The sequence below is a fragment of the Antechinus flavipes genome, chromosome 2 (assembly GCF_016432865.1).
Source record: "Antechinus flavipes isolate AdamAnt ecotype Samford, QLD, Australia chromosome 2, AdamAnt_v2, whole genome shotgun sequence".
Lineage (NCBI taxonomy): Eukaryota > Metazoa > Chordata > Mammalia > Dasyuromorphia > Dasyuridae > Antechinus > Antechinus flavipes.
The window spans coordinates 402,176,611-402,203,846 of NC_067399.1; positions in this window are offsets into that span (position 1 = coordinate 402,176,611).

Below are 27,236 nucleotides of genomic sequence, written 5' to 3' on the forward strand. Positions count from 1 at the left end.
AGGATGTCCATCAATTGGAGAATGGTTGAGTAAATTGTGGTATATGAACGTTATGGAATATTATTGTTCTGTAAGGAACGACCAGCAGGATGAATACAGAGAGGGCTGGCGAGACTTACATGAACTGATGCTGAGTGAAATGAGCAGAACCAGGAGATCATTATATACCTCAACAATGATACTGTTTGAGGATGTATTCTGATGGAAGTGGACCTCTTTGATAAAGAGAGCCTTAATTGATCAAAGATGGACAGAAGCAGCTACACCCAGAGAAAGAACACTGGAAATGAATATAAACTGCTTGCATTTATGTTTTTCTTCCTGGGTTATTTATACCTTCTGAATTCAATTCTCCCTGTGCAACAAGAAAACTGTTTGGTTCTGCACACATATATTGTATCTAGGATATACTGCAACCCATTCAACATGTAAAGGACTGCTTGCCATCTGGGGGAAGGGGTGGAGGGAGGGAGGGGAAAAATCGGAACAGAAGTGAATGCAAGGGATAATGCTGTAAAAAATTACCCTGGCATACATTCTATCAATAAAAAATTATTTAAAAAAATAAACATGAAAAAAAATAATATTGCTGTTACGGTGTACAATGTCTTGGTTCTGTTCATTTCACTTTGTATCAGTTCATATGTCTTCCAAGATTTTTTTTTTCTTCCAACCATCCTGGTTGGTATTTTTTTTACAACACAATAGTATTCCATAACAACCATATGCCACAATTTATTTAGCTACTCCTTGATGAACGGGCATTCCTTCACTTTCCAATTCCTTGCTACCACAGAAAGTACTGCTATAAGTATTTTTGTACTTTTCCTTTGTTAAAAAATCTCTTTGGGATACAGATCTATTAATAAAAGATATGAACAATTTTATAGCCCTTTGGACATAGTTCCTGAATTGCTCTTCAGAATGGTTGGATCAGTTCACAATTCCAATTAACAGTACTTTAGTGTCCCCATTTTCTCAAATCCCCTCCCACATTTGTCATTTTCCTTTTCTGTCATATTTGCTCATCTGATAGCTGTGAGGTAATACCTCAAAATTCTTTTAATTTGCATTTCTCTAATCCATAATGATTTTTTTTGCCATGTCCTTATTTATTTATTTATTTTTAAATTCATTTATTTATTTATTTATTTTTTAATTTAATTTTATTTAATAATAACTTTGTATTGACAGAATCCACGCCAGGGTAATTTTTTACAACATTATCCCTTGCACTCGCTTATGTTTCGTTTTTTCCCCTCCCTCCCTCCACCCCCCCCCAAGATGGCAAGCAGTCCTATATATGTTAAATATATTGCAGTATATCCTAGATATAATACATATTTGCAGAACCAAACAGTTCTCCTGTTGCACAGGAAGAATTGGATTCAGAAGGTAAAAATAACTCGGGAAGAAAATCAAAAATGCAAGTAGTTCACATTCATTTCCCAGTGTTCCTTCTTTGGGTGTAGCTGTTTCTGTCCATCATTTATCCATTGAAACTCAGCTCTCTTTGTCATAGAAATCCACTTCCATCAGAATACATCCTCATACAATATTGTTGTCGAAGTGTATAATGATCTCCTGGTTCTGCTCATCTCACTTAGCATCAGTCCATGTAGGTCTCTCCAAGCCTCTCTGTATTCATCCTGTTGGTCATTTCTTACAGAACAATAATATTCCATAACATTCATATACCACAATTTACCCAGCCATTCTCCAATTGATGGGCATCCATTCATTTTCCAGTTTCTAGCCACTACAAACAGGGCTGCTACAAACATTTTGGCACATACAGGTCCCTTTCCTTTTTTTAGTATCTCTTTGGGGTATAAGCCCAATAGAAACACTGCTGGATCAAAGGGTATGCACAATTTGATAACTTTTTGGGCATAATTCCAGATTGCTCTCCAGAATGGTTGGATTCGTTCACAACTCCACCAACAATGCATCAGTGTCCCCGTTTTCCCACATCCCCTCCAACATTCATCATTATTTTTTCCTGTCATCTTAGCCAATCTGACAGGTTTGTAGTGATATCTCAGAGTTGTCTTAATTTGCATTTCTCTGATCAATAGTGATTTGGAACACTCTTTCATGTGAGTGGTAATAGTTTCAATTTCATCATCTGAAAATTGTCTGTTCATATCCTTTGACCATTTATCAATTGGAGAATGGCTTGATTTTTTATAAATTTGAGTCAGTTCTCTATATATTTTGGAAATGAGGCCTTTATCAGAACCTTTAATTGTAAAGATGTTTTCCCAGTTTGTTGCTTCCCTACTAATCTTGTTTGCATTTGTTCTGTTTGTACTAATCCATAATGATTTTGAGCATTTTTATATGTCTATAAATTGTCTAAATGTGTGTGCATGTGTGTGTGTCTATAGATATCTTTCTTTTTTAAACTGCCTGTTCATATCCTTTAGAAATTTATCAATAGAGGAATGACTTATATTCTTAAAAATTTAACTGATTTCTCTAGATATTTGAGAAATGAAGTTTTTATCAGAGAAATGTACTGTAAATTCTCTTCCCAGTTCCCTACTCTTCTTTTAATCTTGGCTGTACTGATTTTGTTTTTGTAAACCCTTTTTTAATCCAATGTAATTGAAGTTATCTATTTTATATCCCATAATTTTTTTATGTCTTGTTTGGTCATAAATTCTTCCCTTATCTACAGATTTGACAGGTAATATTTTCCATGTTCCTCTGATGTGCTTATGAGAACATCTTTTTATGTCCAAATCTCTTTCTCATTTTGACTTTATCTTGTTACATGATGTGAAATATTGTTCTGTATCTAGTTTCTGCCAAACTTTTTTTCTGTTTTCCCAGGAGGTTTTTATCAATAGTGAGTTCTTGTCCTAAAAGCTTGTTCTTTGCATTTATCAAACACTTGATTTCTGTGGTCATTTGCTATTGTATGTAATCTGACTAACCTATTCCATTGATCCATCATTCAGTTGCTTAGCCAGTACCAGACTGTTTAGATAATTATCACTTTAGTACTGCTAAACTACCTTCTTTTATCTCATTTTTCCAATTAGTCTTTTGATTTTCTTGATCTTTTGTCCTCTTAGATAAATTTTGGTATTTTTTCTAGTTCTATGAAATGATTTTTGGTAGTTTGATTGATATGGCACCAAATATGGAAATTATTTAGGTAGAATTATCATGTTTATTATATTGGCTTGGCTCATCCATGAGCAATTATTATTCTTCTAATTACTTAGGTCTCACTCTGTTTGTGTGAAGTGTTTTATAATTGTGTTCAGTGATTACAGTTTAAAGAGAAAGATGATAAACACTGTTATGGTTTCAGATTAAGAAACAAAAGACTTGTTGGAATAACACTGCTAATTTGTATTTATACAGAGCTTTCAATAGACTTATCTGGAATCAAAAAGTTTAATCTAAAAGGGCCCAGTCTATAATGGTAGAAATTTAAGCACTATATTAGTCTGACATGAAAGAAAATAGGGATGGCAGGTTTTACTGTTGTCTCTCAAATCATATGGTTTAAATGTAATTTGTTTCATATATTCCTTATGTTATTTAATTGGATTTGCACAATAGCCTTTTGAAGTAGATGCTATTATTTCCCCTGTTCTATAGGTGGGAAAATTGAGGTCTGGAGAGGTTAAGAGATTTGATTGTTCTCCTACAGCTAGCAAGAGTCTGAATTGGGATTTAAACATAGATCATTAGAACCTATAGTGACTAAGTTAAATCATATATGAGAATTGTGTAGCATTTTCAATTATTCTCAGCAGCTTGTTGCCATAAAAGCATATTTTTGAATAGCAAAATTCTCCCAGCAATGTTATATAATGGTGTGCCATGCTAAGGCCGCAATTTCAGAAGAATCTAAACAGGTGACCCAAAAGGCAATGCAAAGATTCATGGAGAGCTAAGTAAGAGAAGTGGCATTTTTATAAAAAAATTAGGAGAAATGATTGTTTAAAATATCATAAATGCAATCAGAAAAGTCAGTGGATATAATGCACTGCATGAGAGATAACAGACGGCCAGTTACACAGCTTGCCACAAAATGAGGGGTTACCTTGAGAACTGGCCTCAATAACAGTAAGATTTGAATTCAGTTTCTGCTTCTAATACATACTGATTAAACAAGTCACTTTCCAAATGATAACTCTTTCTGACTGATAATAAATAGTAAAAAGTGCTGTCACATCAGATCTTCTTTCTATCAAAGAAATCATGCTCCCCTATATAAAATATATTATATATAAATATATATTTTAAAAATGAAATGAAGGTATAATATATAAATCTTTGATCTAAGAATCCTCTCATTCTACTCAATGAGATTACAAGATGTATGGAGTTTTGTCAAAAAGGCAGAAAGACTCCTATATAACTAGACATATCCCTTAACACCTTGCTGAGATGGCAGCTGGTTGATTTTCAACAACTAGGATTATTTTAAAGATAATTTATTATTGAGAGTCAGGAAGAATGAATTTTCTGACATTTAAAGTTCCTTATAACTTTATCTGCTCCTTCACCTCATCTTTCTAATCTTCTTACCCCTTTATATTCTGTTCCATGAAATCTGAGATCCAGAATATTGGCCTCCTTACTCTTACTCAAACAAGATATTCAAATAGGCATTTTCCCTGACTATACTACATAACTAGAATTCTCTCTCTCTCTCCTCATCTCTTCCTGTTATCTTTCTTTAAATCAAAATTGTAATCCCATCTTCTACAAGAAACCTTTTCTATCTTCCAGAAAACTAGTTCTCAATTTTCCTCTGTTCATTATCTTAATTTATCCTGTATCCAACATGTACTTCCTTGTACTTTCTTGTTTTTATGTTGTGTCCTCTATTTATGATATTGTGAACTCTTTGAGAGCAGGAACTGCCTAGTAATAGACACTTAATAAATGTTAATTAACTGATTGACTCATTAAGGAAGCTCATCTATCTATATGAGAAGCAGAAAGAAAAGCCTCTACCTATTTTGAGGCATTCTTTTCCCTTGGAATTTTGGTTGAGAAGAGAAAGAGGAGAATGCTCTCCCCATTTCAGCAGCAAAATGTGACTTGAAATGTAAACACATGACTACTTAAGACATGTGCTTCTTTAGTCAAGCCTGAGACTAGACATTGGTTCCTTCATGCCTTCTTTTGCTTATTTCCTCTTCTGAGCACAAAGTATATATAATTTTGAGAAATGGATGTTTCCAGACTTGCTAGTTAAGAATTACTAAATGTGTGAATTCTGGCATCAGTGATTAGAGAAAAAAAATTTCTCAGAGAAAAAGAAGATAGGGTCACCTTGTTCTTAAAAGATTAAAGAAAACTAGAATCTGGCTTGCCAGGCAGTTAGAAAACAAGATTTCATGATATGCTTATTATGTATCAGTCACTATGCTAAGTACTGGGTATATAAAGAAAAGGAAAAACACAAATCCTAACCTCAAGAAGCTTGCATTTAAATGTGGAAGACGTTATACAAATAACTATATAATAGATATGTATATATTTATGTGTTTTATATACACACATATACATCCTTTCCTTTCATTTGATCTATATATGTATAAATACATACATATATAGATCAAATGAAAGGAAGAAATGAACTATTAGTAAGGTGAGGGAGGTGAGAGGAAGAACTAGAAAGGCCTCCTATAGAAGGTAAGATTTGAATTGATTGTTAAAGGAAACCAGAGAAGATAGTCACTTGAGGTAAGGAAAGAGACAGTCCCAAGTATGAGGGATTGCCATTCCAAATACCCAGAGACAGTAGGTGGAGGAAGTGGCATGTATAAGGAGCAGCAAATAGGTTAATATAACTGCACCATAAAGTACCGTGGGAAGTGAAATATAAAAGATTAGAAAGTTAGGAAGCAGCCAAGTTATGAAAGGTTGTATATAAAGAGACTTCATGAGTTGTTCAAATAGTGCTATATTAAGGAAAGTGTGACATATTTGTTCATCAATCCCATAAAAGGTCTTTGTCTTCCTATTGGAGTAATGGGTTTTACTTTTTCTATCTGTTCACATGTGCCTTTCAGTCTTGCAAGTCTTAAACAGTTTCTATCATGGAACAAAATAAAAGCTGTTTTATACTCTTATAATAACCATTGAGAAAACTTGTGAGATGAATTCTTGCTCCTTACATTGAGGAAAACCCTAGGCACAAACCATCCCTAAATTTTGTATTGGGATTTCCTTGAATTTTTGCTCCAGGATAGGAATATATGCAAGACTGAATGTGATTTTCTAGAATTAAATTTGGCAGAGAAAGAAGGAGAAAGGGAGAAGGAGGGCGTGAAAGAGAAAAAGAAACAGAGAGAAATTTATCAAATCAAAACACCCCAAGATTGAACGCAGATTTGTCTGAGCCCAAAGTCTCTTGTGGAGATCCCTTGGACCTCAAAGTACGAAGAAAAAGCCACAAAGAAGTAAAAGATCCAGAACAAGTCTCCTACACACTGGGCACATTTTCTTTGGAAATTCATTTGCAGAACTATAAAGGAAAAAATCACATAGGATAAAAACTCATGAATTGAAAAAAATTAAAAGGAAAAATAAAGAGAAAAATCCTCATGGATAGGTTGTGACAAAAATTGGAGATGCCCCTTCTCCCACTTGAGTGAGATCATATAACCATTGAAGCATAAAAGATAGTGCTCACTTAGCATTTGACATTTGTTTTGTGTTGTTATTGTACCGTTTCTTAGGTATAAGGCTTCTACATCTAACTAGTTACTGTAAGCTTCTTGAGTTTAGGGTTTACACTTACATCTTTTGTATCCCCATAGCTTTAGCACAGAGCTATAGAGGCAATCAATAAATCACAAAGCCATAGAATTGTTGAAGCTGGAAGAAACTTTAGAGATAAAATAACTCAACAGTGTTCTTTTTACAGATGAGAAAGGTGAGGCCTTGAAAGTCGAAAATACCCAAGCTTTTCATAATTTGAACATCAATCAATCTGTGGTTATATATTATCTTATAATATTCCCTAATATTTTCAGATGTATCAAGTATTGTCTCCTTGCAAACTTGAAGAGGGAAGCTATCAAGGTCTTAATGATTCATTTGCATTTCTTATGTTACTTATTCTATTATAGAATCATGATGTAAAATTTTAAAGCTGAAAATTACTTCCAAAGTCACTTTTAAAAATTGAACTAAATATAAAATAAGAAAACAAAAGAATATAAAAATTAAGACAAAAAGAGGAAAAAAAACCACTCAAAATAAAACAAAACATTGTTATGTGCCTGGTAGAACATCACGGAGGATTCAAACTATATAACAAGAAAATTCCATTAAAAAAAAAACATATATAATAGAAGAAATTATATTCATGAGTGTTCACCTTTTCTTTGCTTCCTTGTAAGTTATTTTTTGTTTTCTGTTGTGAACTTTTAAAGTAAAAAGTAAAAAAAAAAAAAAAGAATAAAGTAATTCCTTTTTTCTACTTTTATCCTCCCTATTTCCCCCAACTTGTCTACAGTTAAACATAATTACACACATGTGCATGCGCGCACACACACACACACACACACACACACAAAACAACTACCTACATACAAACACATACCCACACCTATCCACATATATCCACATATACACAGATATATATATACATGCATATGTAGTGACATACTCAGACTCGCTATACACACACACACACACACACACACACACATCCATAGAAATTTAACCAAATGTAAACATGCATCTAAAACAATATTAGTATAGCTGACATAAAATGTAAATTTCTCTCTCTATTAGATCTTTAAGTTTGACTTTGTCTTAGATTCGTAATTACTAGCCCTACTTTTTTTCTAATAAATCCGACTTCTATTGTAATGTTTGTGTATATCTCTTATTTCCTATCTTTTCTAATTCTTCTGCTTTATTTTAGCTCCTTAATCTTCTTTGATCTTATTTCCTGTCCCTACCAACTCTTCTACTTTAATTCTACTTCTTAACTTGCCTTCCCCCACCTATGTATCCTTCTCTTATCTTCTCTCCCCACCCTTTCCTTCCGTCTTTATCCCATTCCCATCTAAAACCGCTTCTGAACCTCATTTTATCCTATCTCCCTCTTTCACTCCATTTATCCCTTTCCCATTAATCTACACACTTTGTCTCACTATCATAACTCTACACACCCTTCTCTACTACACCTCATCCTTTATCTTTTGTCCATCAATCTACATATAAGGTCATTCTTGACAAGCAATCATCCAGACTTTGAATACCTTCAGGAACTGGCTTTTGAGGATATCCATTTAGCTTCCATGTAGCTTTAATTGTTACAAAGTTCTTATTATTGACTATTTGTTTGAGGGGAAAACAATCCTGAGCTGAATGACTTGGTCACTACATCAAATTATGCTCTTCTTGCTTTCCTGTTTTCCTTGGAAAGATTATTTATTTCCTTTAGGGAAGCTTTCCTAATTTTTTTTTTCTTTTCCAGAGCTACTTTCCCTATCCTGAGGGACCACAATGCATTTTTAATATTTTGAGTAAACACACTTGACATCTCTAACAGTGGAGTAATTACAGGTGAGACCTAAAAATGCTAAGGGGAAAGAGGCTATCCAGTTAATTAACCCTGGGCAGTAAGTGGGCTGGGTAAAGGCAGAATAGTATTAACTCTGCTGTGGTGGGGGAAGGGAATGTGTTTCCCTGCCTCATAGGATTGCTTCTGTCAGCTGCCACCATATGATTCCCCTTCTAGTTATACTATGTCACATTTTATGGTTTCTTCCAGTTCTGGCATCTTATATTTTATATTCCAATGCTAGCATTCTATTTATCTATAATTCAAAGTGTATTCATTTAACAGCTAATACAAGATTATTTTATCATATTATCCCATCATAAGAGCATATCCTTAAGATAATGGAGCATAAAAAAACTCCTACATCTTAAGGGAAAGAGGAAAGTGAAATATGGGCTCAAATAAAACTTACAAACAGGAAATACTCTCAGGTAACAAGGACCACCTGTAAATATTTTTTTGCCAGATTTATAGCCAAGGTCATAGAACATGATTTGCTCTAGATTTTAAGGCTCTGTTGCTTCCCCTCTGCCTGTTATTTATATCAAAGGCAGACATGCAAGATGATGTTTTTTATACAACTATGGCAAATCTCAACAAGGCCACTTTTTTTTTTTTTTTTTTTTTTTGATTCAGGATCATTTTATTTTGGACTTGCAATTATTTCAGGTAATTTATAGCTCTGAGAAACTTTTGCATTTGCCTTATCATATTTCATGAAAACCTCATTAAATTATAAGGAACTTAGCTTACATTTGTTATTGTGCTACTATTTAATAGAAAGAATTATGTCAGTTTCCTCTCTTCTGATTCAAAATCAGCAATCTGTAGAAATGGGAAGTAGGTAGTTTATCTTTGGTGCCTCCATTCTTTGATGCTGCCAATTTCTCCTCTTACATTTGAGTGGTGATTATACTTCCAGGGTCACAGGCTTCCCTATTTCATTGTCTTTGCTCTACATTCCAACTGGTCAATGCTTTGAATTAGGGGTCAAAATGAAGGATCAAAGCTTAATATGGGATTGCATCTAGAAAGAATTCAGTTTATAATAGAAATCAGGCTTTCATCAGGGCCAGAGTCATGGCTAAATCAGTTCAAGGCTGAGCCAAGTTTATCTTAGCTCTAAGTATAGAATCAATGACCTTGCTATCTTTAGCAACATTCTTTGGAAAATTGACCTAAAAAATCTGAATCTACATATTCCAAACACCAGTTTCCATGTCCATTCTTAAAAAGGCAGTATGGGTAGAATGATAACAGCAGTGAATTTGGAATCTGTAGTTATGGATGCAAATCCAGGCTCTACCATTTAACACTATGATCTTGGACTCCAGATATGGCTTCCTCTCCTCTACAATGAAAGAGTTGGATTAGACATTCTCTACATTGCCTTCTAGCTCTAAATGTAATTCTTAATCATATAAGCTAACTTACTGACCTATGAGAAATAATTCTTGGCTGCAGTTTCCAGTCTTCTTTGCTGATCCAGTTTCCTGGACCAGCAGGTTCACATTGGGAGGCAGCAGAAAATGTGCAATGAAGAAAAGTCACTTGGCTACACCCAGAACACTAGGGCTTAGCTCCCTGGATAAGTTAAATAGCTTCAGATGCACAGCTGTGAACTGTTTCATCAATCTCTAAGAAGAAAAATGATCATTTTTTCTTATAACACAAAGCTGCCAATCAGAGCCATATGAAAGGAAGGCCCGGAGCTTTGTGAAGGAAAAAGTTAAGATAAGCTATTTGAGGACTCAGCTGCCAGGGTCATTCTCAGAGGGTGCAGGGGTGTGGAACAAACTGCACATTGTATTTTATTTAATTTTTAAAATTTTTCCATTTTTTCTGTTACTAATTTTATTGCCATTACTATTAAAAGTAACCCAGAAAAGAAACAGTAGTTACCAGAAACCCACAGAATGAAGAGTCTATGTGGAAAAGACATGAGTAATTGTACTTCATTTGCCTCAGTGCTGTAAAGGATGATTGTAAGGTATGAGGAAGGGGTAGAGATTAGGATTTTTAGCATCAGTTAAAGAAAGGAAAGTTGATTTCTCTCTTCCTCACCTATCAGCTGCTTACTGGAAACAAATGGCCCAATTCTAGAGATAAAGAATGTTTTCCCAAAGCTTTGAAACATGAGTAGTAAGCCAAAGTTATCACCTGGAATGGGAGTGGAAGACCATGATTCTCAAGCACATATACATGATCTTGGGTGTATTTCTTCACCTTTCCATCACTTGCAAAGACCTCAGGTCTCTTCCCAATCTGGTAATCCATTCTTTTTTTATAAACTACCCATTTTAAGTAGCTTAGACGGGGCAAGTTCCAACTATCACAGAAATTACTTCATTATAATTCACTATTTCAAGAAATTGTGATGTTCTTGATGTGGGTATTCCCCCTATGGATACATATTGATAATTTTGTGACTATGGTAAAGTTATCATATTTGGAAAAAACATCACCTTCTATTAAGCTTTTTGGAAATTAGGGAGGGTCACCATTGGAGAATATAATCTATTATTCTCCATCTATTAAAAAACTTTTTTAGCCTGCTAGGACAGAACTTAAAGTTGCATCACCTATGAGAAGCCAATGTTATCAACATGCCATCATAAGCATTGGAAACATTTTAGTGGAGAATTTTACCCTGTTTGTAGTTGTTTGAATGATGTTTTCCTGAAACTTCCAACTAATGACCTTAGCTCTGTTCTCTAGGGGTTAAGTAGAACAAATTTAATCACTCTTCCATATGACAACCCTTCAAATATGTGAAGATGATCATTTTGTCCCTATGTCTTCACTTCAAGCTAATTATTCCCAGTTCCACTGACTAATCCACATATAACAAGATTTCCTGTCCTTTCTATCCTGTGTCCTCTTCTGGATGTGCTCCAGGTTGTCAACCTTCCTGTTAAAATGTGGCATTCAGAATTGAACACAAGGCACCAGATTTGTTAATGGGTCTTACAAATGATGGCATTCCAATCATTTTTTTTCTTTTTGCACAATACAAAGCAGCCATATGAAAATATCTCAAAGTTTGCTATAATTAATCATCAGCAATGGTAACCTATCCAGCTGAGGTGTACATCAGCCTGCCACTTGTGGTTTGTAGGTCATTCTTAGGAATTAGAAGCCAAAGAAGCTTGGCACTATAGCAAGCTTTGGATGCCTGAGTCTGGGACTAATTAGCCTGTGATCTGTGTCACTAAATTGTTGTTCCTTAGTTGCACCTGATATTCATTAGGGACACTAGAAAAAGCCATATGGCCCAATAGACAGAGTAGGAGTTGGAACATGGCAGAATGTCTCTCTTCTCATGAGATCAGTATATGGACAGGGAAAACTCTATTGAAATAGAGTCTGGATTGTTTCCAAATTGAAAACTTAAGCTACAGTGATAATTTTTTTTTTGCTTTAAATATCAAGAAGATAATACTACTAATAAAATAATACATTTTTATTGAAAATTACACTTTACAAATTAAAATTTTAAACTACTCCATGATGGAGGCATTATTTTTTATTAGATTTTAAAATTATTTTTTTTCCTGGTTATATGTGATTTTAAAAAAAATACACATTTCTTTATGAGTCACGTTAGGGGAGAAAAATCAGAACAAAAGGGAAAACCACAAGGAAAAAAAAAGAAGAAAAAGAAAAAAAAAGGAACATAACATGTGTTGATTCATATTCATTCTCCATAGTTCTTTCTCTGGATGCAGATGGTGTTTTTATCCAAAGTTTAATGGAATTGTCTTGGATCACTGAATTGCTGAGAAGAACTAAATTTTTCATAGTTGATCATCTCACAATCTTGCTGTTATTATATATACTATATTCCTGATTCTATTTGTTTTGCTTAGCACCAATTCATGTAAATCTTTACAGGCCTTTCTAAAACAGCTTGTTCATGATTTTTAATAAACAGTAATATTCTATTACTTTCATATACTATAACTTATTCAGCCTTTCCCAGTTGATGGATATCTATTCACTTTCCTATTCTTTGCCACTACAAAAAGAGCTGCTACAAACATTTTTGCATGTGAGTTCTTTTTCTTCCTTTGTGATTTCTTTGGGATACAGACCCAGTGGTAGCATTGTTGAATTAAAGGGTATGCATAGTTTTATAGCCTATTGGACATAGTTCCAAATTGCTCTCCAGATTGGTTGGATTATGTCACAATTCCACCAACAATATATTAGTGTTCCAGTTTTCCCCTATCCTCTCCAATATTTATCATTATCTTTTCCTGTTATCTCAGTCAATCTGAGAGGTGTGAGGTGGTACCTCAGAGTTATTTTAATTTGCATTTCTCTAATCAATAGTGATTTAGAGCATCTTTTTATATGACTATAGATGGCTTTAATTTCTTCATCTGAAAATTGTGTATTCATATCCTTTGGGGAGGCATTATTATTCTCACTTTTAAAGATGAGGAAACTGAGACTCAAATAGAGGCTTGTCCAAGATCATATGACTAGTAAGTATCAGATTCAAAGTGACTCTTCATTTTGCTCCTCTTAGAAGGAGCAAATCAAATTCATCTCATAGAAACACTTGTTTATATTAACAAAACAAAGAACTAGTAGTGTTCTAGGATTTGAAAAAAAAAAAACTAGGCTTTATCATTTACAAAGAAAATGAAATCTCAGGAAGAAGGCAAATTCTTACTTACTCATTCATTTGTATCCATTAATAAAAGAGTAAGGAAAGAAAAAAAAGCTAGACGTTGTTGAAGAATTTTCTAGAAGAAAGGTGGTTTTCCCGCTCCAATTCCTTAAGTGGAGGAATAAAATAGCAGTTGATCTTTTTAGTTAATTAACATCTCTTAAGATGAGAATTAAATCAATTTCATTGTAACTTCTCATCTTTTTTTTTTTTTTTTTTTTTGGTAGTTCTTTAGGGCCTAGATGGAATTTGAGCACTGATTTGTCTTCTTTGAGGGTTCTCTTTATTACACTTAGGGGTGAATTTGGGAATTTGCTATAGAATTTCACCTTTTACTTACCACCTCCCTCCTAGACCTCTATAGCATTTTATTTATTAATAGCAAATTTTTCTCTATTCACACAAATAGGGCAAATCATTAGAAAATGGAAATAATTTATCCAGAAGAAAATAATATTTAAGAGGCATATTAATAAAAAAACAAACAACATCTCTGTTTGGATGAGCGGTATAGAGCCCAGAATAATAAAAGAGAAAATAGGATGTTGAAATATCCCTATCCTAGATAAGGAAATTGAAAAAGTCAAAAATGAGCTCTGTTAGGAAAAAGAATCTTAGGGCTAGAAAGATTTGCAGCAAATTCTATAAAAAACTTAAAGAACAATTAATTTCAATATTATATAAAATATATATATTTTAAAGTAGGTAGGTAAAGAAGTCTTATAAAATTTCTTCTCTGATATAAATGTGGTTTTGACGAATCCAGCCATTCTGGAGAGCAATCTGGAACTATGCCCAAAAAGTTATCAAACTGTGCATACCCTTTGATCCAGCAGTGTTTCTATTGGGCTTATACCCCAAAGAGATACTAAAAAAGGGAAAGGGACCTGTATGTGCCAAAATGTTTGTAGCAGCCCTGTTTGTAGTGGCTAGAAACTGGAAAATGAATGGATGCCCATCAATTGGAGAATGGCTGGGTAAATTGTGGTATATGAATGTTATGGAATATTATTGCTCTGTAAGGAATGACCAGCAGGATGAATACAGAGAGGCTTGGAGAGACCTACATGGACTGATGCTAAGTGAGATGAGCAGAACCAGGAGATCATTATACACTTCGACAACGATATTGTATGAGGATGTATTCTGATGGAAGTGGATTTCTATGACAAAGAGACTTAACTGAGTTTCAATGGATAAATGATGGACAGAAACAGCTACACCCAAAGAAGGAATACTGGGAAATGAATGTGAACTATTTGCATTTTTGATTTTCTTCCCGAGTTATTTTTACCTTCTGAATCCAATTCTCCCTGTGCAGCGGGAGAACTGTTCGGTTCTGCAAATATGTATTGTATCTAGGATATACTGCAACATATTTAACATATATAGGACTGCTTGCCATCTTGGGGGGGGGTGGAGGGAGGGAGGGGAAAAAACGAAACATAAGCGATTGCAAGGGATAATGTTGTATAAAAATTATCCTGGCATGGAATCTGTCAATACAAAGTTATTATTAAATAAAAAAAATAAATGTGATTTTGAGATTTAAATACCAGGAAAAGGAAAAAAAATGATTAATCAGTTTCTCTATTGAACATTGATAAAAAATTAAAAATTAGCAAGGAGTTCTTTATAGTTGGTATCTTTGGGTTATTAAACACTGGACTACTATGCAATTTGCTTCTATATTTTTATACTTATTCTATTCCATTTATTACCCAGTCTACTGCTTATCAATACAGTAACAAATTGCTTTGATGATTTCCATTTTGTAATTGTTAATCTCTCTTCCTTCACATTTTCCCCTCATTGATTCTTTTCATATTCTTGTTGATTCTTAAAATTGAAACAATTAACAATTTCAGCAAAGTTGCAGAATTTAACATAAAGCCTTTTACTCCAACAATATCTATATCATATCAAAAATATATATATAATAGGAAAAGATAAGAGAAATTCTATGTAAGAAATTATATAACTTCAAGATCACATGAGCAACAAGAGGGAGGATTAGATATTTTCTTTGATTTCCATGACTCCTCACAGCACTCCAAAATAGAAAGGAAGCACATAATATAAAACAAATTTTTTTATCTCTATAATTTGGAACCTAAAAGAGAAGAGGTTAAAACAAACAAACATGAACTGACTTATGCTGACTTCATTGAAAACGTCTCCCTAATTTCTCATGTTATTTGCTACAAGCATGCATTGGATGACCCACGAACCCAGAACATGAACTTTTAACTAACATACACATTCTGATCCCTTTTGCCTCTTCCACTACTTTGGAAACCCAGGTTCTAAGTCAGGGAAATTTATTTTGCAAGAAGATTCTAAGAAAGTTCTTCAGGAGTTAAAACATGCTGTGAATCATTACAAAAAAAGAGCAAGCAAACCCAATACAATCCTTTAGGAGCAAACACTATTGGCAATTTTAATAGGTAGCTATAAATGTGGCAAATGCCATAAAATACAAGCACAGCATAGTTTGGTCATTATTGGGGGTGGAAGTGAAAGGGAGATTACTCATAACATGAGTTCTGCAAAACCCTAAACTGCCATTGAAAGATAGGAAACCATATATGTGGCAATATTGGAAAGCTATAAATCACTTCACTAAGCCTGAGGTAAAGATTTCAGAATCCATTTGGGGCCAGTTTTATCCACTTGAGACAGAGACTTAGGCTGGCATAAATTCCCCACTGTGGGAGGAGAATTTTGAAGAAAGGATACATAGAAATAACCTAAGAATCAAAATAAAGGATATCAATGAGAGTAAGGGGATCCCCGTGGCATTAGTAAAAGTAGAGACTTCAAAGGAATGGGTGAGAAAGGAGCAGGTAAGAATTTTTAAAAGAGACAAAGATAAAAGAGGCCTTACTTTGATGGTGGGAGGGGTTCCCTTTGATGAATGCTTTTATGGGTGAAGAGAAGTGTTCTTTGAAGAGAGATAGAGACCTTATACTACTCCTTGCTGAGGGATTTGAAAACAGAGGAGTAGAGCTCTTGGAGCCAACTGGCACCTAGGAAAGTAGGAGGACATAGAGAAGATTTTGAGATAAATAGGAGGAAAAAGCAACCAAGGAAAGATATAGGTTAGTAGTGGCCTGTATAATCTGAGATGTAGTATTATAGCACCCTACCATGCATGGATCCTCTCTGTCATCTCTGATAATGTCCTCTGTGACATCTGAAAAACTTAGCATTATTCTGGAATGAGGCACTATAGGAAATGGAAATGCACAATAGCAAACTTGGCAAGTCAATGGAAGAAAATGTATAGAGTAGAGAGACTGGAATGGATGCTCTAGAAATTTTGATGAAGGATACAGAGGAAGAAATAAAAACTAGATAGTTATAGGGATTGTGAACCAGAAAATGATCATCTAGAGTTGACAGAAAAGAAGAGGAATAATGAAGAATACGATAAATCGTTTCTGGAAAGGGATATAAAATGAAATAAAACTAATGAAGAGTACTAGTTGAATGAAGAAAAGAGGGGGTAATCTATGTGACTAACAGAAGAAAAAAGGGGAGGGAAAATTATGTAACCAAATAAAAACATGAGAGACAAAGTAATTAATGAGTGAAACCCCAGAGGGATTAACAAATGAGAGCAAAGACTGGGATAAGGAAAAGAGAACCAGTGAGGATGTGGTTACCTTAAAAAAAAAAGATTAAGGTAAAGCAACTGAAGGAAAGCAGTCCTGTTTTTATATCAAAAGAAGGAAAAATCATAACATGAAAAAATACAAGAAACAGAGGAAAATATAAATTCAACTCATGACTAAATGAGAATGGATTAAACAATCCAATAAAACAAACAAACAACAAAAAAAGAATGGCAGTTTAGATATGAAAACAATCTTTGCAATCTGTTGCTTACAAGAAACACTTTTTAAAAAAACAAAGACATACATAAAATAAAATTGAGAGAATGGATTTTTTTTTTTTTTTTACTATGCATCAAGTGAATCCAAAAAAGCAGGAGTTGCCATCGTGCTATCAGATGAAGCAAAAATAGAAATTTTTAAAAAGGGGGAGATATATAAGCAAATAAACTATATTATCCTTAATGCAACTACAGGGGGTAGACGATAACAGTAGTAAACTTAAACACTCCAAATGCCTGAGTATCCAAATTCATAAAGGAAATATCGTCTGAGTTTCAATAAGACAATAAAGACAGGGGACTTCAACATTTCTATCCATTTTGGATAAACCTAATGGAAAAATAGCCAAAAGGGCATATATGGAACTTAACAAATTTATGGAGAAACAAAAGTTTAAAAGATTTATGCATGTTATAAATGGATCAACAAAAGATATACATATTTCTATTCATCACATGGAACTTAAAAAAAATGATCATGTACTAGGGCACAGAAATATTCCAAACAATGTAAAAAGAAAAAAAAAATCTACTAATTGTCTACATATTAAAGGGGCACAAACAAAAGACAAAAACCCAAATGGAAATAATAATAAAATCTTAAATAATAAGTGGGTTAAAGAGTAAATCATGGAAATTCAATAATAATGTAAAAGAAAATAATAAAGATGAATTCACATTCCAAAATTTCTGGGATGCAGCTAAAAAAGTTCTACTACATTGTTTCTAAATGTACCATACACAATGAAGAAACATCAAAAAATATCAAAAAGCAGGTTCCTCTGATAAAAGTCTCATATTTCAAATAGATAGGGAAATGGATCACATTTTAAAAAATAGCTGTTCCCTAACTGATTAATAAATATATGAATAGGTAGTTGTCAGAAGAAATCAAAGCTATCTATATTAATATTAAAGAATGTTCTAAATCACTATTGATTAATGAAATGCAAATTAAAATGACTGTGAGGTAGCACCTCCTACCTGTTGGATTGACTAATATTGCAGAAAAGAAATTGACAAATGTTGCAGATAACATGGAAAAATAGGGACACTGATGCACTACTGGAATTGTGAATTGGTCCAATCATTCTGGAGAAGAATTTGGAACTATGATCAAAGAACTATAAAACTGTGCATACTCTTTGACCCAACAGTATCACTACAATGTCTGTATCCCAATGGGATCAAAGAAAAAGGAAAGGGATCTGCATGTACAAAGTTAGTTATAGCAGCTCTTTTTGTAATTGCAAAGAATTGAAAATTGATGGGGAATTGGAAATTCAATTAGGGAATGACTGAATCAGTTGTGATATATGATTATGATAGAATACTGTTGTGATATAAGAAATATTGAGTAGTATGCTTTCAGAAAAGTCTGGATAGACTTGTACAACATGATACAGAATGAACTGGACAGAATCAGATCATTATATACAGTAATAGTAGCATTGTAATGTTGATCAACTACAAACAACTTAGGACTCTGATTGATGATATTAGGACAATGATCCAAGATAATTCAAATTCAATATATATCTATATATCTATATATATATATATCTATATATCTCTCTATATCTCTCTCTATATCTATATATCTATATATTTGTTATCTACCTCCAGAGAGATAACTGATGAACTGAGTAAAAACCAAAGTATGCTTTTCCACCTTTTTTCTTTATCTTGCTTTTAAAATTTTACAACATGGCAGAAATATATGTAGCATGATTTCATGTGTGTAAATTGATATGCAATGATTGCCTTCTCAGTAGGTAGGGGAGTATCTGGAGGGAGGAAACTTGAAATCAATTTCTTAAAAAGTGAATGTTGGGGCAGCTAGGTGGTGCAATGGATAGAGCACCAGTCCTGAAGTCAGCAGGACCTGAGTTCAAATCTGATCTCAGACACTTACTGGGAAGTGTCCCAGCGTATGATCCTGGACAAGTCACTTTAACCCCCAATTGCCTCAGAAAAAAAAAAAGTTAAAAATAAACAATTTAGAAATTGAGAAAAAAGCATTCAATCAGAATATTTTTATCAGACATATATAGTCCTAATGCCTAGTCAGAGAAAGTAAACAAAAAAGGAAAGCTGTAGGCCAGTATAATTAATGAACTTTCATTCAAAAATTCTAATAAATTTCTTTGAAGAATTTTATAGTGATTTATCAAAAATTTCATTCATCATGACCAGTTATTTATACTAGGATCACATGGATGTTTCAATATCAGGAAAAAATCAACCATATTAACTATATATTCAAAACTAAAATATTACCAAATTTTTAAACGGTCAAAAAACATTAAGAAGGAAATCTTCAGAGGAAGAAATCCATGCTGTTATAGCTACATAAAAACATTACCAAGGATAGGTTGGAAAGAGAACAAAAATATATATAGGGGAGAAAATGGGATAGAGAGAAATACAGAGCTGTAATCATAACTGTGCATATGAATGGGATGAACTCTTCCATAAAATGGAAGTGGATAGCAGAATGAATTAAAAAACAGAATCCTATAATATGTTGTTTACAAGAAACACATTTGACACAAAGAGACACATGTAGAGTAAGGGTAAAAAGGGTAAATACTTGCTTCAGATGAAGTAAAAAAAAAAAAAACAGGGGTAGCAATTCTGATCTCAGATAAGGCAAAAGTAAAAATAGATGTATTTAAAAGAGATAAGAATGTAAAGTACATCTTCATAAATTGTGTGGTAAATAATGAAATAGTAATGATATCACAAGTGATAGACCATACAAACTTCTAGAGAAAATATTAAGGTAGTTACACCAAGAAATAGAAAGCAAAATTATATTAGTGGTGTCCTCACCCTTCCCCTCTCAGAATCAGACAAATCTAACCACATAATAAGCAAGAAACTTATTGTTATAGGATTCTAGAAAACCTAGATATGACAGACTTCTGGACAAAATTGAATAGAGACAGAAAGGAATACACCTTTTTTCTCAACAGTACATGGTGCATACACAAAAAATGATCGTGTATTAGGGCATTAAAATCTCACAATCAAGTGCAGAAAGGCAGAAATTATAAATGCTTTGTTTTCACACCACAATGTGATAAAAATAATATTCAATAAAGGCCAGAGAAATAAAAGCCAATTGGAAATAAAATAACCTAACTCTAAAGAATGAATGTTATCAAACAATAAATCACAGCAACAATCAATAATTTCATCCAAGGGCATGACAATAATGACACAACATAACAAAACTTATAGGATGCAGCCAAAGCAGTTTTTAGGGGAAATTTTATATCTCTAAATAGCTATATGAATAAAATAGAGAAAGAGATCAATGAATTGGGCATGCAACTAAAGAATAAGAAAAACAACAAACTAACCCCCCCACTTAAATACCAAATTAGAAATTCTGAAACTCAAAGGAGAAATTAATAAAATTGAAACTAAGAAAACTTTTAAACTAATAAATGAAACTGTATTGGTTTTATATAATCCTCTCTCTCCCCTCCCCCCAACAACAAAATAGAGGTCTTTGGTTAATTTGAGTATATAAAGGAAGGGGAAAAAAAACACCAGCATCAAAAATTAAGTCTGAAATTACCACCAATGAAAAAGATATTAAAGCAATAATTAGAAGAGCTATTTGCCCAAGTGTATGGCAGCAAATCTGACAATATAACTTAAATGGATGAATATTTACAAAAATATAAATTGCCTAGGTTAACAGAATAAATAAATTACTTAAATAGTTCCATTTTAGAAAAAGAAATTGAACAAGTCATCAATTAACTCTTTAAGAAAAAATCTCTAGGGCCAGATGAATTTAAAAGTGAATTCTGCCAAAAATTTAAAGAACAATTAATTCCAAGATTATGTAAACTATTTGGAAAAGCAGATTAAGAGGGAGTCCTGTCAAATTCTCTGGCACAGGTATGGTTCTGATACCTAAACCAGGAAGAACAACAGAGAAAGAAAATTACAAACCAATCTCCCTAATGAATTTCAACATTGACCCTTACAAAACCTTATGTTCCAGATTTTCCCCTCCTTCCCTGCTCCCCCTCTTCTAGTTGGCAAGTAATCCAAAATATTTTAAATATGTTAAAATATATGTTGAATTCAATATATGCATACATATTTATACAATAATCTTGCTGCACAAGAAAAATCAGATCGAAAAGAAAAAAAATGAAAAAGAAAACAAAATGCAAGCAAAAAACAACAAAGAAGAGTGAAAATGCTATGTTATCATCCACACTCAATTCCCACAATTCTTTCTCTGGGTGTAGATGACTCTCTTCCTCACAAGATTATTGGAACTGGCCTCAATCATCTCATTGTTGGAAAGAATAACAACCATCAGAATTGATCATCATATAATATTCTTGTTACTATGTATAATGATATCCTGATTCTGCTGGTTTCACTTAGCATCAGATCATGTAATCTCTCCAGGACTCTCTAAAATCATCCTGCTGCTTGTTTCATATAGAACAATATTGTTCCATAACATTCACATACCATTACTTATTCAGCCATTCTCCAAATGATGGGCAACCATTCAGTTTCCAGTTTCTGAGGCAAAAAATTTATATAAAACATTAGCAAAAAGATTACAGAAACTTATCAGCAGGATTATATATTATGATCAAGGGGTATTTATATCAGGAATGCAGGACTGGTTCAATATCAAAAAAAGTATTGCCACGATTTACCATATCAATGACAAAACCAAAATAAATCATATGATAATCTCAATAGATGCAGAAAAAGTTTTTGAAAAAATTCAGCACCCATACCTGTTAAAAACACTACAGAGCACAGGAACTTTCCTTAAAATAGTAAGCAACATCTATCAAAATCAACAGCAATCATTATTTGTAATAGAGAAAAGCTGAATGCATTCCCAATAAAATTAGGGGTGAAATTGGATGCCTATTATCATCACTATTATTCATCATTGTACTAGAAATGTTGGCTTTAGCAATAACAAAATAAAAGGGAATTAAAAAAAAAATTAAAAGAGGCTATAAGGAAATAAAGCTATCATTCTATAAAGATGATATGATGATATACTCAGAGAATCCTAGAAAATCATCCAAAAATCTACTGGAAACAATTTACAACTTTAGCCAAGTTGCAGGATATAAAATAAACCCACATCATCAATATTTCTATATATTACTGATAAAGCTCAGAAGCATAAAGCTCAGAAGCAAGAGAAAGAGAAATTCCATTTAAAAGTTGTAGACAAAATAAAATAACTGGTTGTCTACTTGCCAAGACAACCCCAAGAACTATATGAACACAATTACAAAACACTTCTACTACAAATAATGTCAGATATAAAAAATTTGGAAAAATATCAATTGCTCACAGGTAGGCTCAGCTAACATAATGAAAATGAGAATTCTACCTAATTGGTCTACTTGTTCAATGCCATACCAATCAAACAGCCAAAACATTATTTTATAGAACTAGAAAAAAATAACAACAAAATTCATCTAGAAGAATAAAAGGTGAAGAATATCAAGGGAATTAATGAAAAATTTAGGTGGCTGAAGATGGTAGCTGAGCAGTACCAGATTTAAAATTATTTTATAAAGCATCAGTCATCAAAACTACTTAATACTGGCTAAGAAAGAGAGTGATGGATCAGTGGAATAGATTATATACCCATGACACAGTAATCAAGGCCCGTATTAATTAATCTAGTATTTGATAAAACCCTAAACTCCAGCTTCTGGGATAAGAACTCACTATTTGACAAAAATTGCTGAGGAAACTGGAAAATAATATGTCAAAAACTCAGCATAGACTTATGTCTCACACCCCATACCAAAACAAGGTCAAAATATTACATGATTTAAGTGTAAAGGATGATACCATAAACAAATTAGGAGAGCAAGGGATAATTTATCTATCATATCTTTGGAGAAGGGAGCAATTTATGACCAATGAAAAACTAGAGAACATTATGTAAGTCAAAATGAACAACTTTGATTATATTAAATTTAAAAGGTTTTGCAAAAACAAAACCAAGAGAAACATGATTAAAATGAAAGTACAAAACTGGGAAAAAATCTTGACAGGTAGTGTTTCTGATAAAGGTCTTATTCTAAAATATATAAAGATTTGTATCAAATTTATAAGAATACAAGTCATTCTCCAATTGCTAAATGGTCAAAGGATATTAAAGCTATCTATAGTAATATGAAAAAATGGTCTAAATCACTATTGATTAGAGAAATGCAAATTAAAACAACTCTGAGGTACCATCTCACTAGTTCTATAAAATAATGTTTTGGCTGTTTAATTAGTATGGCATTGACCAAGTAGACCAATTAGGTAGAATTCTCATTTTCATTATGTTAGCTGAGCCTACCTGTGAGCAATTGATATTTTTCCAAATTTTTTATATCTGACTTTATTTGTAGTCTCTCAAATTGACTAAGATGACAGGAAAAGATAATGATAAATATTGGAGAGGATGTGGGAAAATTGAGACAATAATGCATTGTTGATAGATCTGTGAAACGGTCCAACCATTCTAGAGAGCAATTTGGAATTGTGCTAAAAGGGCTGTAAAACTGTGCATAGTCTTTGACCCAGTAATGCTGATACTGGGTCTGTTTTCCAAGGAAATCATAAAGGAGGGAAAGGTACCCACATGTGCAAAAATGTTTGTAGCAGGTCTTTTTGTGGTAGCAGATTATTGTAAAATGAGTAGATGCCCATTAATTGTGGAATGGCTGATTAAGTTGTGGTATATGGATGTAATGAAATATTAATATTCTATTAAAAATGATGAACAAGCTGTTTTAAGAAAGACCTGGAAATATTTATATGAACAGATGCTGAGCAAAACAAGCAGAATCAGAAATATATTGTACACAATAAAAGCAAGATTGTGTGATGATTGTTTCTTGTCAGTGCTTTAGCTATCCAAGGCAATCCTAACAAATTTTGTGATAGAAAATGCTAGCCACATCTAGAAAAGAAATTGTGGTATTGAATGTAAATCAACATGCTGTGTTCACTTCTTTTTTTTTTCTCCTATGTTTTTTTTTCTTTTTGTTCTGATTTTTCTATCCCAACATGATTCATAAAGCAATGTGTATTAACAAAAATAAATAATTAAATGTATGATTAAAAAAAATAAAATAACCTTATGGAAAAAATTCCTGAATCATTAATAATTTGAGACATACAAATAAAAATACCCCACTAGAATAAAAAAGTTGACCAAAAAAAAGAAAAGAAAAAGAATATGACAGATACTGGTGGAACATTAAAACAATTGGCACATTATTGCAAATGCTGGTATAGTTGTGAACTAGTCCAGTCATTCTGGAAAGCAGTTTGTAACTATGTTCAAACATAACATTTGTGCAAACTCTTTGACCTGTTAACATCATTACTATATTTATATCTCAAAGAGATCCAAGAGAGACAAAAAGAACCTGTGTATGTGTGTGTATGTATATATATGTGTGTGTGTGTGTATGTATGTATATATATATGTTTGTGTGTGTGTATATATATATATATATGTATGTATACATATATATGTATTATAACAGCTTTTTTGGGGGATTACAAATGATTGTTAACTGAGCATTTGCCTATCAACTGGTAAATTTGGAATCAAGTTTTGGTATATGTTATAAATACAATACTATTGCATTATAAGAAGCCATGAAGAGAATGGTTTCAGGAAAAAAAAGAAACACAAAGAAACCTGGAAAAGTTCATATTAAATGATGAAGAGTGAAATTAACTGAACTATGAGAACAATTTATTTCATAACAACAGTTTTGTAAGTACTTTAAATCATTCAGGAACTCTAATCAATGCAATGACCAACTATAATTCCAGAGGACTCATGTTGAAATATGTTTTCTACTTCCTTTTTCCTACTTTTTTTCCTTCTTTCCATTAAAGATGAGGGACTCAGGATCTGGATTAAAGATATCTATTTTTAAGTTATTGATGGAAGGAATTTATTTTTCTTGATTACAAAATTTGTGATAAAAGTTTTGGTTTTTTTTCTTTCTTTGTCATTGAGGGATTGGTGGGAGGAAGAAAAGTCAGATTTTAATTAATTGAAAAGTAGCATTTAATTTAAAAATTTACTATTATTTTGAAAAGAAGTAAGATTTGATCTGTGACCCCAATGTCAAAAGCAGGATTAATGGTAGGGAAATATGTCAGGGATACGCCTTTTGACTCACCATCAGTAAGAACTTTCTAACAACCAGAGCTGTTCAACAACTGGCATAATTATTTTAGATTTCAGGGAACTCTCTTTCACTTATGATTTTCAAGCAGATTTTGGAGAAAACTTTCCATTTCTACTGTATATGTCTTGCATGAATATGTACATTGTTTTTGTATATTGTCTTCCTCTTTATAATAAAGGCTACTTGAGAAAAGGACTTTGTTTTGCATTTAGAGTGTTCTATTAATTAAATACTTGTTGACTGACATGTGTTGGACATATTGTAGAGAGTATTAATATGTCAGCTTATGTTGTCCTATATAACTTCTCAGGCAGAAGAATGTTATTAGAAGGTGAGTTAAAGGAAATCATAAAGATCACCTTATTCAGGCCTCTAATTTCCTTGATAGAGGAAGCTGAGTCACACAAAAACAAAGTAACTTGTTCAAGGTAAAATAATTAAATTATGGCAGGAACTGAAATTATTTAACTGGAATCTTAGTCACCTAGATATTAGGAATTCTGTTATATTTTCCTTGCATATTCTGCCTATGAATCCTTTTTCATATTAGCTAATGTTTTAATCCCTTTAGCAGGATTTGCTTCTTGACGAGTCTTTCTCCCTCTCCCTCCCACAAATATTCAGATGGAAGTGGTTTTGGGTATGGAGGGCAGTCAGGGAGAGGATGAGGCACTCACAGTAATCAGCCGACTAAAGCTTCTCTGCTTCTGTTTTTACCAAACGGGCTTGTAACATACCTTTGAATCTCTGGGAGATTTTCAGGGGCTATACATCAAGGCCCAAGATATTTAGGTGCTAGTTCTTGGTGCTTAAACATATTTCCTTCCTTCCTCTTTTTCACAGTTAGTGAAAGTGCTTTCCATAGTGCTCTCTTTGCCCCCTGCCAGCCTAGAGAATTAGACAGTTAGTTTTGACAGGCAAACCTTGAGGTCATCTCAATTCTCTGAGAGTTCATAAAGGAAAACTGTTCTTCAAAGATGCCTGTTATGAAGAAAGCAATGCAGACTTTTCCTGGGTATGAATGTGCACTGCAAACCTGGGTGCCAGTTTGTTAGCTACCACTCTGCAAACTATGGATGTCCATCAACAGAGGCCTGTATAGCATGCCCCTTTGTGGTTTTTTATCAGCATCAGTTACCCCCACCCCAAGCCTCTGGAGTAGGGAATTGGAGGAAATTGAAAGAAAATTAATTCTTAAAGAAAGACAGATTAATTTAGAATTGAAAGAGAATTGGATTGTGAGGCAGGAAATCTGATTCTGAGTATAAGCTCTGCCATTAATAAGGCATAGTTAAGTGTCTCCTAGTATCAATCTGTTCCATGGTAGCTATCTGGAATGGGCATTTAATAATGCTTTTCATGCCCTTAGCTCTGGTCAGCACAATAGATGTCAGAGAAAGAGGGAGCTATAAATTGAGTAACTTCATGGAGAATTGACTTCTTTCCAAAAATGGTCCTTCCTTAAGAAAGGGCAGCAACCCCAAAATGGAGCTGGTTACTAAGTAACATAAGGTTTGTATACACTTTCTGTCTGAAGGGCTATCTTAGGAGCAGATTAAAGAGACTATAGCAAAGAAATGTTTTATGACTACATTTTAGTTTTTAAAAAATGTACATAGGTTAACCTTAGACTTCTTCCAAATACCCACAGTCCTGAGAGATCATGACTGGCTTCTGCTATATCCACCTCAATTCTCTTCTTTCATTAAAACAAAAGACTATGAGTCTATTAGTGCAAGATTATTTACCAGTTTGGGGATGCTAGTTATGGCCGTTGGTCAGTGAGAACAAGAAAGAAAAAAACTATAACCTACAGCTGGAATAAGGAATTTAGATTCGTTCCCATTCTGACAGCACAAAAAGTGTTTA